Source organism: Sphaerodactylus townsendi, linkage group LG11 (assembly GCF_021028975.2).
Source record: "Sphaerodactylus townsendi isolate TG3544 linkage group LG11, MPM_Stown_v2.3, whole genome shotgun sequence".
NCBI lineage: Eukaryota > Metazoa > Chordata > Lepidosauria > Squamata > Sphaerodactylidae > Sphaerodactylus > Sphaerodactylus townsendi.
This window is the reverse complement of record NC_059435.1, coordinates 74,062,549-74,077,035: the sequence shown is the minus strand read 5'-3', so window position 1 is coordinate 74,077,035 and position 14,487 is coordinate 74,062,549.

The window sequence follows — 14,487 nt, the reverse complement described above, 5'->3', positions numbered from 1 at the left end:
GGATCTTATTTTAGCATCTGCATTTATCACAAGGCCCAGATCAATTCTTATTGATCAAGGGGATAAGAACATAAGAACATAAGAACTAGCCTGCTGGAGCAGACCAGAGTCCATCTAGTCCAGCACTCTGCTACTCGCAGTGGCCCACCAGGTGCCTTTGGGAGCTCACGTGCAGGATGTGAAAGCAATGGCCTTCTGCTGCTGCTGCTCCTGAGCACCTGGTCTGCTAAGGCCTTTGCAATCTGAGATCAAGGAGGATCAAGATTGGTAGCCATAGATCAACTTCTCCTCCATCAATCTGTCCAAGCCCCTTTTAAAGCTATCCAGGTTAGTGGCCATCACCACCTCCTGTGGCAGCATATTCCAAACACCAATCACACGTTGCGTGAAGAAGTGTTTCCTTTGATTAGTCCTAATTCTTCCCCCCAGCATTTTCAGTGAATGCCCCCTGGTTCTAGTATTGTGAGAAAGAGAGAAAAATTTCTCTCTGTCAACATTTTCTACCCCATGCATAATTTTATAGACTTCAATCCTATCCCCCCTCAGACGTCTCCTCTCCAAACTAAAGAGTCCCAAACGCTGCAGCCTCATAAGGAAGGTGCTCCAGTCCCTCAATCATCCTCGTTGCCCTTCTCTGCATGGAGAACAATGTTCATAATGCAGACCGATGTTACAGTTAATGTATTGCAGGAGAACAATCTTGCAATGGGCTTCTGTTCAGCACTAAAAAAAAAGTCAGTAGGGTTGCCTGAACCAGTCTGGCAGAGCCGGGCAATTGGCAAGAGGATTAGAGCTGGGAAATATGGGTGTGTATGCAGTGGTGGGATCCAAAAATTTTAGTAACAGGTTCCCTCGCCAGCCCTCCCTCAGCAAAGGGGGCAGAGGCATACCTAGGCAAACCTGAGCCCTGGGCAAAACCTGAGTTGGATGCCCCCCCATGGGCAGCCACCCCACCATGACCCCCCAATTTTTTTTTTGCACCAGGTCATTTCTAAATCATGATCACATTATAGAAAATGCCCCAACTCACAAATCTGAACACAGCAATGGTGAAACACACAGGTTCTTTGATAGAGACTGGTGAGATAAAAGGTACGAAAGGCTGAGAATCAATGAATTGCAGGACCTGAAAGGGATTAACCCAGTTCAGGGAGTTACATTATCAGTCGCAATTGCTATATGGAACCATCACGTTCAAAGGCAGGATGCCTCTCGAGGAGGCGAGGGCGTGGAGATGGAAAAGCGGACCCAATTAGGAACCCCCTCTCAGCACACACAAATAATTAGTAACCCACTCTCGGGAACTGGTGAGAACCTGCTGGATCCCACCTCTGTGTGTATGTGTGGTGTTGGGTATGTCGCTATGTTATTTCCAGGAAAAACCTAGAAAGTTGTGTGAGGTAGCTCTAGGAATTGCTGGAAACTCTATGGTGTGACCAGTGTCAAACTGAAGTCTAGCCCCCATGTCATCAGCGACTTGTCGATATCACTTCTGGCCCAAATACGAGAGCATCCCTACGTTGTCACTGATGTGATGATGTCACTTCCTGTGAGTGCCGAAATGTGGCATTCGTGATGCCACAAAGCCTCATTTCAGTGCTGGTAAGACACCCGGCTGGACAGCTGAATGGCATTGGGGGAGGGGCCCAAAGCACAGGATGCCCCTAGCTCAGTGATGGTGAACCTTTCCGAGATCGAGTGCCCAAATTGCAACCCAAAACCCACTTATTTATCACAAAGTGCCAACACGGCAATTTAACCTGAATATTGAGGTTTTAGTTTAGAAAAAACGGTTGGCTCCGAGACACACATTACTCAGGAGTAAGCTTAGTGAAGCAACCATGCAACGCTTCAAATGGGTGAATCACGATCCTAGGAGGGTTTACTCAGAAGCAAGCCCCATTGCCAGCAACCAAGCTTACTCCCAGGAAAAGGATCATGTCCAGGCCAGCCTAGATATGTGTGTGTGTGGGGGGGGGTACTGTGTGCGAGTACCCACAGAGAGGGCTCTGAGTGCCACCTCTGGCACACGTGCCATAGGTTCGCCACCACTGCCCTAGCTGGTGTGTAGCACCCTAGTAGAGCACGTACAACAGTCCTTTTGGGTAGGACTTGCCAGGATGATCACTTCTCAATTTCTAATAATTATATATGTATATGTATATGTATATGCATATGTATATGTATATGTATATGGGTCATTTGTCATCTAACGAGTCCACCATGCCTCCCTTTGGGGGGTGGGGAGGAAATTTTAAAATTAAGATGTTGGACCCATTTATATTTTCATTCTCTTGATAATTGTTGCTGCCTTTTAATGTTTTTACTTACCCTGTATTGTTGCTTTTATTTGTTGTACACCGCCCAGAGCCCTTCGGGGATGGGGCGGTATAAAAGCCTCAAAAATAAATAAATAAATAAATAAATAAATAAATAAATAAATAAATAAATAAATATGTATATGTATATGTGTGTGTGTGTGTGTATTTCTAACTGCTTCTTAAAGTAGTCCAGGGTGGCACGGCTCATGTATGGCTCCTATTCTAGTCTCTCCACGGCCCTGTGAGGTAGGCCAGGCTGAGAAAGAGAAAAACAGCCCCTGGGATTAAGGATACTGTGTTTTTATTTTAGGTCAAGATACATTATAACACAGCATCCTTAATCCCAGCGGCTCTTTTTCTGGTTGTAAGCTACCCCAAATTCAGGGAACCAAAACCGCTAAATAGCTTGTAGGGTGGACAGCAATCATGCCACAGTGAAAGAAATGCATTAGTTGAGTAGGGACGGTTAAAGCCTAGAATTGCTGTGGTTATATGATCAATTGGCCAATCCCCCCCGGCATATTTTGCTGAGTGGGCAGGGAGGAAGAATCCTTGTATAATTTCCTTTGACCTAAAAAAAAGCTCTTTCCCTCTCCCTTAGCATACCAGAAGTGTAGAAGCCGAGGAAGGAATGATAATCCTGCTGTGTGAACTGAAGAGTGGACTTTTGCTAATGGCAAAGTTGGAGCCTGTCCAGGGAATCCTGCAAAGCAAATTAAAAGGTAATTACCCTGAATGTTATGGGAACTCTTTTATCATACGTTGGCCAACGTTCAAACCTAGCTCTGGGCAGGCACTGTTTGACAGGTACCTTCTGGACAGCGAGCAACCTTTGGGGGGAATGTAATTTTTTAAAATAACATATTTTAATTTTTTTATCCATGCATAAACACACACCCAAATAGAAAATTACAGAAAAATATAAAACCGTATAACAAACAAATTAACCATAACATGGATCTTAATGCTGAATAAATTTGAGAGAGAACCTTCCATCTTCTCCCAATTTCATCTAACATTCAGCTATTTAATTATTTCATTAACCCCCCCTGGCATGCATCAAATAAACAAGTGCTTATAGCTCTGACTGCTAACATATTAATCACATACTAACCTATTCAGTGAGTTCTTTTAAATCTAATTTTAATCGCCATTGGTACTATTATTTTTATAATAATTCAATTTCGAATACCTTTGATGGCATATAAATAGTTTAACATTAACATTGCAAGATAATAACAGCCTTTACAACTTCTGACGAGTTAAAATAACACCATTTAAAAATTTAGCCACCGCTTCCAACAGCTCGTAGTTGTGGCTGTTTAAAAAGATATATAACCTTCTGTTTATCTGTCATGCCTTCACTTCCATGCAGGAAGGGGATTATGTGCTTCTTCCTACCTATCTCCTAAAAAGGACAATCCAACAGCATATGAGATACTGTTTCCACAGAACCCGTGCCACACGGGCATTTCCTTTCTTTATGTGGAATTCCAAGGTGCCGTCCAAGGCTAAAGGAAGAAGGCAGGGCATTTATAATAATTGATTTCGCTCATATAAAAACATACCGTTCCCACTTCTCATCAAACTCATATTTTGGCTGTCTGTTGACAAGATTCATTAATTTAGCCATGGTAGCACACTCTGTAACTTTTTCCTTCCAGTTTCTTGTATTTGGACATCTTTAGACTTTCAGTTGTTGTTCTGGCTACTTTTAGCAAATACGAACACAATTTATTGTCAAAGGCTTTCACGGCCGGAATCACTGGGGTGCTGTGTGGTTTCCGGGCTGTATGGCCGTGTTCTAGCCAGTGGTGGGATCCAAAAATTTTAGTAACAGGTTCCCATGGTGGTGGGATTCAAACTGTGGCATAGCGCCAGTGGGGCTGGGCGGGGCATGACAGAGTGGCCGGGCGAATGGGTCGGCATTCCAGGGCAGGCTATTGCTGGGCGGAGGCTGTAGGCAGGACGCAGCCTTGGCCATGTGCTGGTCCTTTGGCTGGAAACTAATACGCCGCACGCAGGTGCAGGCTTTGCCATGCATCGCCAGGTGCACCTCCACTGCTAGACTGCTTCAGAGTTCTTTGCACACGTACTGCTGAGAGGGAGGGGGGGCGTAACTAAGGCAAAAAATCCCGCATGGGTAAAATCCTCACTTCAGTTAGTAACCCCCTCTCGGCACACACAAATAATTAGTATCCTACTCTCGGGAACCTGTGAGAACCTGCTGGATCCCACCTCTGGTTCTAGCAGCATTCTCTCCTGATGTTTTGCCTGCATTTGTGGCTGGCATCTTCAGAGGATCTGATAGCAGGAAAGCAAGTGGAGTATATATAATTGTTGGAGTATCCAGGGTTGGGGAAAGAACCATTGTCTGTTAACAAGGGTGCCATTAGCAAGCTAGATTGACATGTAGATTTATATGTGGATGGATACCACTCAACACATGTAAATCTAGCTTGCTAAAAATAATATAAACAGAGAAGGTATCGAAACTTACTTAAAATTCTGGAAACTTAAAAGTCGACATAATTATAAAAATAATATTCTATAAAGGTGTAAAATACTTGCTGGGAAGGTGATAATGATTTAACAGCTGTGTCTTGACAATACCCCCTGCACACAGTTGCGTGACATATTTTTGAAACAAACTTGGCCGTCAGTCCAGAAATGTAGTCTTTATCTTTCCTTGTCACCTTCTGATTGCCTGCTTTGTGCCACCAAATCCCTACAACCTTTGAATATTCTTTGATTCTTTGTATCGCGTATGCGTAGGCCCCCCCGCAGGTGACATTTCTTTCCATGCAACAATTTCCACATGCACAATGGTCGCTCTTCGGGTGCCAGATGAGGAATTTGCATATTGGGACCTCTAAATTTGTATTTATTCTGGCTGCATCTAAACAAATTTTTTGACCTTCATACTTCCTCGTTTCATGGAATTTAGTTATATTTTTAGCAACCGTGGACTTCCTTGGTGGTCTCCCGTCCAAATATATACCCGGGCTGACCCTGCTTAGCTTCTGAGATCTTGCGAGCTTGGGCTATCCAGGGCGGGGCCCAGGCAACTGAATACTAGAAAATAACAACAGATGTAAGTTAAGTTTGAATCGACGAAGTTGCCCGTGGGAGCGAAGCGGTTTTAGCACTCAGATAAGTTATGGACTACAATTCCCATCAGCCCCTGCCAGCATGGCCAATTGGTCATGCTGGCAGAGGCTGATGGGAATTGTAGTCCATAACATCTGGCGTGCCAAAGGTTCGCCACCACTGACCTAGCCTATGACCTCTGAAGAAGTTGCTATGCAGTGAAACATGAGAATCTGCCTTATTCTGAGTCAGGTCTTTGGTCCACCTCATGCAGCCCTGCACATGTGGCCTGCCAGAGCATCTCGGATTACTTTCTTGGCAGCCGTTACACCATTATGAGCCACTGACTTGAAGCGAGGGGCTGTGGCTCAATGATTAGGCATCTGCTTGGTATGCCGAAGGTCCCAGGTTCGATTCCTGGCATCTCCAGTTAAAAAGGACCAGGCAGTATATTTGGCCTGTGTGAAATCCACCTCTCTCTCTCTCTCTCTCTCTCTCTCTGGCCGTTTCCCCACTTTAAAAAATGATGTTGGTTTCATCCGGCGTGGACCTCTTCAGTGCGGGGATTGTGTTCCCTGGCTTCCCCACTACATCAAAAAGTGCCATTTTTAGCAGCTCCAGAAAATGACGCGCGCTGAGGGGACGCCACAGCGGCAGAGTCAGGGCGGCTGCGTTGTCGCCGCCCCTGTAGTGGGGAGTGCCGCTGGACCCGCGACTCATTTACTGGCAAGAGTAGCAATGAACAGCTAAACGGTGAGGTGGGGAAAGCCCCCCCCCCTCTCTCTGTGTATGTGAAGGCCAGGTTTAGCTCTGCAGCACTGAGTTGCTGCAAGTAATGCCCGTGATATGTGCTAACCGTAACTCTTAACAACACACAAGAGTGAGGCGATTTCTTCGAGGAGTTGGTTTTGTTCACCATTGTCTCCTTCAGCCGAGCGTAGGTGCTCAGCAGAAGGCGAAGTTAGACAAGAAAGCACTTCAAACTGGGGGAAAATATTTAATAAGCGCTCCGACTCTCCAGGCGCCCAGCATCAAAGCCCCAGGAATGCAAGGATGGGATTAAAAGGGACCGAATGCTGCAAACTGGAGGGGAGCAATTTCCAGCTTTTTGAAGTCTGCCATCAGTAACTTTCAGGCAACGCGGCTTACGATCGCGTGGCTGCAGATTTATGTTCCTCTGAGTGAGACCTGAGCCGCTTGGCACCTCTGTGCAGGCATTTTATTAAGCTAAAGCTTCGCGGCTTAGAGCAGAGGAGAACATTTTGGAGGACCAGACTAATAGCGCTTCCAAAAAGCTTCTTCGCTGAATTCCTCTCTGGGCATTTGATCTAAATTATCGGAGCCTTTGCGGACTGAAAGTGGAACCGTGCCTTAGCCGTTCTCCACAGCTTTGCATAACCCGCAAGACTCCTAATACAGAACACAGAACACAGACCTGTGCTGTTTGAGGCCCCCTTTTGATCCAAGGTCACACCTGGGCTTGCTATTATCTCTTTTGTTAATGGGTCTTTGTTACTCTGTATTCATTGCGCTTAGTAACATAGTGAATCAGGCCTCCTCACTCCAGCCCCCACCAGGGCCCTGGAGCAATGTCTACTGCATGTCCTTGGGATGCTTGTGTCTAGAGGTGGGATCCAGCAGGTTCTCACCAGTTCCCAAGAGTGGGTTACTAATTATTTGTGTGTGCCGAGAGGGGGTTACTAATTGGTGATTTTGCCACGTGATTTGTGCCTTAGTGACGCCCCTCCTCTCAGCAATAGCGCGCAGAACTTGAAGCAGTCTAGCAGGAGGTGCACCGGCGTGCGTGGCACCCTGCGCCTGCGTGTGTCGCTTCCACCTAAGGACCGCGAGTGGCTGCGTCCCCTGCTACAGCAGCCCTGCCCAGGAATGCCCTTGCCTCCTCGAATGCCGGCCGGGCTGGTCCGTGCGTCCTCATGCCCCAGCCACATTGGCACTACGCCACAGTTTGAATCCCACCACCATGGGAACCTGTTACTAAAATTTTTGGATCCCACCACTAGGGTGGAGTACATATCAATACAACCCTGCAAAAAAAGGAATGTTCTTGCGATAGTATTTTCGGTTGTGCGTGCTGCTTTATCAACGCTGAGGAGCTCGGATGCGCATCCGAAAGTGCGGCAGATTGCACAGACTCCAACTCCGGAATTAATCTTAAATAGTCTCCGAGTTAACCTGGAATTAAGACAGGAAGGAATCCAAAGTTGTTCAAAACTGCAGAACATGAAGCTGTGTCTGTGCCAAGGGATGGGATTATCAGCTGTTCTCCTTCAAGCTTCAGAGTCCTGCTGAATTTTGTTCACGGGATCCCCCACACTGAGCATAGCTGCTTTCTGGAGCAGGAAGGAGGCAAATTAGAACGTGGCTTCTTGCTGAGATAGTTTTGGGGAGCACCATTTTATGACGCCTTACTGGGAGCTGTGTGGTTCGTACGGTTCACTCTGAATTGTCATCTTCCTGCTTATAACATAGAAACATAAGAACGAGCCTGCTGGATCAGACCAGAGTCCATCTAGTCCAGCACTCTGCTACTCGCAGTGGCCCACCAGGTGCCTTTGGGAGCTCACGTGCAGGATGTGAAAGCAATGGCCTGAAGAACATAAGAACTAGCCTGCTGGATCAGACCAGAGTCCATCTAGTCCAGCACTCTGCTACTCGTAGTGGCCCACCAGGTGCCTTTGGGAGCTCACGTGCAGGATGTGAAAGCAATGGCCTTAAGAACATAAGAACTAGCCTGCTGGATCAGACCAGAGTCCATCTAGTCCAGCACTCTGCTACTTTCGTGGAGGCCCACCAGGTGCCTTTGGGAGCTCACGTGCAGGATGTGAAAGCAAGGGCCTTAAGAACATAAGAATCTAGCCCTGCTGGATCAGACCAGAGTCCATCTAGTCCAGCACTCTGCATACTTCCTCAGAGTGGCCCAACCAAAGGTGCCAGCTTTGGGAGCTCCACGGTGCAGGATGTGAAAGCAATGGCCTTTAAGAACATAAGAACCCTAGCCTGCTGGATCAGACCTTCCAGAGTCCATCTAGTCCAGCACTCTGCTACTTTCGCGGTGGCCCACCAGGTGCCTTTGGGGAGCTCACGTGCAGGGATGTGAGAAAGCAAAGGGCCTTAAGAACATAAGAACTAGCCTGCTGGATCAGACCAGAGTCCATTCTAGTCCAGCACTCTGCTACTTGCAGTGGCCCACCAGGTGCCTTTTGGGAGCTCACGTGCAGGATGTGAAAGCAATGGCCTTTTTTTAGGAGAACATAAGGAACTAGCCTGCTGGACTCAGACCAGAGTCCATCCTAGTCCAGCACTCTGCTACTCGCAGTGGGCCCACCAGGTGCCTTTTGGGAGCTCACGTGCAGGATGTGGAGAAGCAATGACCTTAAGAACATAAGAACTAGCTCTGCTGGATCAGACCAGGAGTCCATCTAGTCCAGCTCTCTGCTACTCGCAGTGGCCCACCCAGGTGCCTTTGGGAGCTCACGTGCAGGGATGTAGAAAGCAATGGCCTTAAGAACATAAGAACTAGCCTGCTGGATCAGACCAGAGTCCCATCTAGTCCAGCTCTCTGCTACTCGTAGTGGCCCACCAGGTGCCTTTGGGAGCTCACGTGCAGGAGGTGAAAGCAATGGCCTTAAGAACATAAGAACTAGCCTGCTGGATCAGACCAGAGTCCATCTAGTCCAGCACTCTGCTACTCATAGCGGCCCACCAGGTGCCTTTGGGAGCTCACGTGCAGGATGTGAAAGCAATGGCCTTAAGAACATAAGAACTAGCCTGCTGGATCAGACCAGAGTCCATCTAGTCCAGCTCTCTGCTACTCGCAGTGGCCCACCAGGTGCCTTTGGGAGCTCATGTGCAGGATGTGAAAGCAATGGCCTTAAGAACGTAAGAACTAGCCTGCTGGATCAGACCAGAGTCCATCTAGTCCAGCACTCTGCTACTCGTAGTGGCCCACCAGGTGCCTTTGGGAGCTCATGTGCAGGAGGTGAAAGCAAGGGCCTTCTGCTGCTGCTGCTGCTGCTGTTGCTCCTGAGCACCTGGTCTGCTAAGGCATTTGCAATCTCAACATAAGAGCATAAATATCTAGGTACGTTAAGTTTGGTGAAGAGAAGGTTAAGAGGGGCCATGATAGCCATGCTTAGATATTTGAAGGGATGTCATGTTGGTGAGGGAGCAAGCTTGTTTTCGGCTGCTCCAGAGACTGGGACCAGGAGTAATGGGTTCAAGGTGAAGGAAAAGAGATTCCACCTAAACATCAGGAAGAACTTCCTGACAGCAAGGGCTGTTCGACAGTGGAACGCACTACCTCAGAGTGGGGTGGAGTCTCCTCCTTTGGAGGTTTTTAAAGAGAGGCTGGATGGCCATCTGTCAGGAGTGCTTTGATCGTGTGTTCCTGCATGGCAGGGGGTTGGACTGGATGGCCCTTTGGGGTCTCTTCCAACTCTGTGGTTCTACCTTTGCTTGCTTTGTTCACAGCACCATGGAGTCCGTAATATATTGTCATCCTATGTAAATCCATATGTTATTTATTGCGTTCATTGGATTTAAGGTCTGGAGTTGCTAGGTCTGGGTCGGGAAATATATGAAGATGTTGGGGGGTGAAGCTTGAGGAGGGCGGAGTTTGAGTTGGGGAGTTGGGGAGGGGCCTTTGCCATGTATAATGCTATAGAGTTTACCTTTCAAAGCAGTCATTTTCTTTTGGTGAACTGATCTCTGTCATCTAGAGACCAGTTGTAATAGCAGGCGATCTCCAGCTACCACCTGGAGACTGGCAACTCAGTGCAGGTCCCCGAGCCAGTCTCAATAGACTACAGAGTTCTTGAAGAAGAGTGGCAGGGAGCTGACATATTGAAATATAATATTTTACTTGCACTGTGCAGTATTTAACTACTGGGGGGGCTTATATCAGCAATTATAGTCTGTGTAATTGCTTTGATTAACATATTATCAGGTCCTAAAATCTGAGTTTCTTCTTTTGTCAGTTAAAAAAATTGGTGATTCAAAAACTGTTATGTGTTTTTCAGCATATTTTAAACTGTGACAATTGGAATTGGGAATCAGAATATTCTCTGTTAAATGACATGCTTGTGAATATGCAGCTGATTCACTGATCATAATAAATGCGTATCCATCCATCCATCCATCCATCCATCCATCCATCCATCCATCCATCCATCCATCCATCCATCCATCCATCCATCCATCCATCCATCCATCCATCCATCCATCCATCCATCCATCCATCCATCCATCCATCCATCCATCCATCCATCCATCCATCCATCCATCCATCCAAATCCACCCATCCATCCATCCATCCATCCATCCATCCATCCATCCATCCATCCAAATCCATCCATCCATCCATCCATCCATCCATCCATCCATCCATCCATCCATCCATCCATCTATCCATCTATCTATCTATCTATCTATCTATCTATCTATCTATCTATCTATCTATCTATCTATCTATCTATCTATCTATCTATCTATCTATCTATCTATCTATCTATCTATCTATCTATCTATCTATCTATCTCTCTATCTATCTATAAATAGAGATGAGAATAGAGATAGAGATAGAATAAGAATAGAATAGAATAGAATAGAATAGGAATAGAATCTTTATTGGCCAAGTGTTGATTGGACACAAGGAATTTATCTCCTCGTGCATATGCTCTCAAGTGTACATAAAAGAAAATACATTTGTCAAGAATCATGTAAGGTACAGCACTTAATGATTGGTCAGTATAGGTCTAGTAAGCAATCAGGAAAGCAATCAATAGTAATAAAAACATAAAATGTAAAAATCATAAATAAAATGAAATGTCAGCACAGGGCTATAGTCATACAGTCATAATTGGGAGGAGATGGGTACAGGAATGATGAAAAGTAGTGCAGTAATTATATAATAAATATATAATAAATACTTTCACCTTATCGTGAGGGAATTCATTTGTTTAACAGGCCAAGGATGGCATTCAAAAAAACTGTTCTTTATGTCTAGTTGTCTTGGTGTGCAGTGCTCTGTTTAGTGACGACGTTTAAGAGGGTAAGAGTTGGAAACAGTTTATGTCCAGGATGCTGAGGGTCAGTAAATATTTTCACAGCCCTTTTTGACCCAGGCAGTATACAGGTCCCTCAATGGAAGGCAGGTTAGCAGCAAATTGTTTTCTGCAGTTCTGATTATTCTCTGAAGTCTGTGCCTTTCGATCTTGTTGGGGTTTGCAGAAACCAAACCACACAGTTATAGAGGGGTGCAGATAATACAGACTCAATGATTCCTCTGTAGAACTGTATCAGCAGCTCCTTGGGCAGCTCTGAGCTTCCTGAGCTGGCTTATGAAAGAACATTCTTTGTTGTGCTCTTTGATGACATTTTTGATATTAGGTGACCATTTTAGGTCATGAGATATGATGGAGCCTAGAAATTTAAAGGTCTCTACTGTTGATACTGTGTTGTCTAGTATTGTGAGAGGAGGTAGGATGGGAGGTTTCTCCTGAAATCTACCACCATTTCTAACGGTCTTTAAGTGTGTTCAGTTCTAGATTGTTCCAGTGGCACCAAGAGGCTAGTTGTTCAACTCCTCGCCTGTGTATGGCTTTCATCAAGTCTCCGTAATGAGACCAATCACTGTTGTATCATCTGCAAAATTTCTAGTATTCTTTAACAGATGGATCATTTGAGATGCAGTCATTGGTATACAGAGAGAAGAGAAGTGGTGAAAAGTACACAGGCCTTGGGGCCCCTGTGCTCATTTTTACAGGTGTCTGATGTAATTTTTCCTAGCTTCACCTGCTGTTTCCTATCTGTTAGGAAGCTTGTGATCCACTTCTTACAAATATGCTCTGTGGTACTGCTAGCTGATTTAGTTTGGTTAGAAAGGAATGTCCGGTCTGATAGTATTGAATGCTGAACTAAAGTCAACAAAGAGGACCCTTGCATAGGTCTTTGATGTGATCTAAGATGCTGTAGGATATAGTGCAAAGCAAAATACTGTATAGCATCATCTGGTTCGACATCTATTTGCTCGGTATACGCAAAATTGCAAGGGGTCCTCCAACAGTGGATCCGTGATGGTTTTCAAATGGTACATCACTAGCCTTTCAAAGTTTTCTCATAACTACAGATGTTAGAGCAACTGGTCTGTAGTCGTTTCAGTTCCCTCTTGATGGAAGGCTTCTTCGGCACTGGGATCTATAGTGGAGTGCTTTGAAGCAGGAAGGAACATAGCACATCTCTCGGCGATTTGTTAAAGATTTGGGTGAAGATGGGGGCCAATTGGACAGCACAGACTTTTAGGCAAGAAGGTGTTATCTTGTCTGGGCCTGGTGCTTTTCCAGGCCTCTTTCTGTGAAATAGGATCTTCTAATTTCCTTTTCTGAGATCACCAGGGGTTGTAAACCCAATGAAATGAGGGTCTTCAGTTATAGGAAGTTTGGCTATTGTTGGGTGCATCTGAGATAGAGGTTAGGAGAAAAGGTGACTGTAGATTGTTTTCAAACCTACAGTAGAACACGCTCCAGGTGCGCCTGCCAAATTGCTGATTTCCCTTCCAGCTTGGGAAGGTGGTTTACTGTAACCGGGTGATTATTTCTTTTGAGAGTTTTCCACATGTTTGCTGTTCCGTTTGGTGAAAACTGATTTTTTAGCTTTTCAGAGTAGTTTCTTTTTGCTGCTCTGATCTCCTTTGTTAATACATTTCTGGCCTGTCTATCTATCCATCTATCCATCCATCCATCCATCCATCCATCCATCCATCCATCCATCCATCCATCCATCCATCCATCCATCCATCCATCCATCCATCCATCCATCCATCCATCCATCCATCCATCCATCCATCCATCCATCCATCCATCCAATCCATCCATCCATCCATCCATCCATCCATCCATCCATCCATCCATCCATCCATCCATCCATCCATCCATCCATCCATCCATCCATCCATCCATCCATCCATCCATCCATCCATCCATCCATCCATCCATCCATCCATCCATCCATCCATCCATCCATCCATCTATCTATCTATCTATCTATCTATCTATCTATCTATCTATCTATCTATCTATCTATCTATCTATCTATCTATCTATCTATCTATCTATCTATCTATCTATCTATCTATCTATCTATCTATCTATTCCACCCACACCCACACACCCACCCACCCACCCACCCACCCACACCCACACCCACACACACACACGCGCACACACACACACACACATATATATTCCACCCATATATATATATATAATCTACCATATATGGATTAACTGTTTATAATAAGCTCTAGCAATTTTTAAGGACTGTCAAATTCCCTCGAAATTCTCTCCCATCAGTTGGGGTTTTCCTGGACATTCCATGGCTGTCAGGTGCTCCTCGGCTGTGCATGACCAGTTGGCACCTTTGCTAGATTTCTACAGGTCTGGGATGGAAGGGGACATCTCATTACTAGAAGAGACGCGGATAATGAGTCTGTCACCAGTGTGGTGAATTGGTTAGATTGTCCAGCTCCAGTCTGGGAAATCGAGGTTTGAATCCTCACTCCGCCATGAAATGTATAACACCTGGACAGCACGTCTTCAGGGGTTTTGTTAGAAAGGGTATCCATGGAGATGTAGGAAGGCTCAGGCGGACACATAACAGTTTCCTTGGCAAGTTCAAAGCTGGATACCTCAGGGATGGAATTACTTAATTCTGCTGAAAATCGTTTCAATCAAGGTGACAGAATGGAAGAGCAGCAGAAGGGGATGTGCCTTATCACTGCAGAAAGGGACGTTTCAGGCATAATGTACTCTGCCTTTCCACCCCCTCCCCCCCCGAAAGGACCCCCATGTGTCAACAAAACTGGGAGAGTAATTGCTCAATATTATAAAATTCCGTGGTGGCGAACCTTTGGCACTCCAGATGTTATGGACTACAATTCCCACCAGCCCCCTTTGGCACTCCAGATGTTATGGACTACAATTCCCACCAGCCCCCTTTGGCACTCCAGATGTTATGGACTACAATTCCCACCAGCCCCCTTTGGCACTCCAGATGTTAT